Source organism: Fulmarus glacialis, unplaced genomic scaffold (genome assembly GCF_000690835.1).
Source record: "Fulmarus glacialis isolate BGI_N327 unplaced genomic scaffold, ASM69083v1 scaffold14517, whole genome shotgun sequence".
Classification (NCBI taxonomy): Eukaryota; Metazoa; Chordata; class Aves; order Procellariiformes; family Procellariidae; genus Fulmarus; species Fulmarus glacialis.
Window position 1 is genome coordinate 35,651 of NW_009223896.1, and position 552 is coordinate 36,202.

The following is a 552-nucleotide window of genomic DNA, read 5'->3' on the forward strand; positions in this document are numbered from 1 at the left end:
CCGCGCTCCCGCCTGCGGGAGCAGCCAGTCAGCAGTCTCTGCTGCAGCGCATGGCCGGGGCGGGGTGTGAGGTCTGGTGTCTGCTTCTCTGAAGAAAGGACCCTGCGGCTGGAAAGAGGACAGAGGCACATTGACGAGGAAAGTGTGAAGGCTGGTTAGACAGAAGATACCTTTCACACAGGCGGGCTGTGGTTCGAAAGGCAGGCAGGAACACTGCTTAGAAGTAGAAACAACCAACCACTTTGCAGCTTCTGCATTGAGGAGGCTTTTCGACTGTGTGGGGGTAGCAGTGCTGCCGGGCAACTGTGCTTCCCTCAGGCTTTGGCGAGAAGAGGGTCCTCCAAGCATTGACTTCTGTTCAGGGCAATCCTTAGGTTAAAAAGAGCCAGAGGGGGTGGAGCTGAACTCCCCACACTAAACCTTGGGTACTTGTATCCATGATTATTAATACCTTTCAGCCAGAAATTAGATTTCGCTTGGCACCTTTGGCCTCAGCTGACTCTTGAGCTGGCCTAGGAATTAGCAGCTGGTTGCGTGCGCCCCGGCCCATTC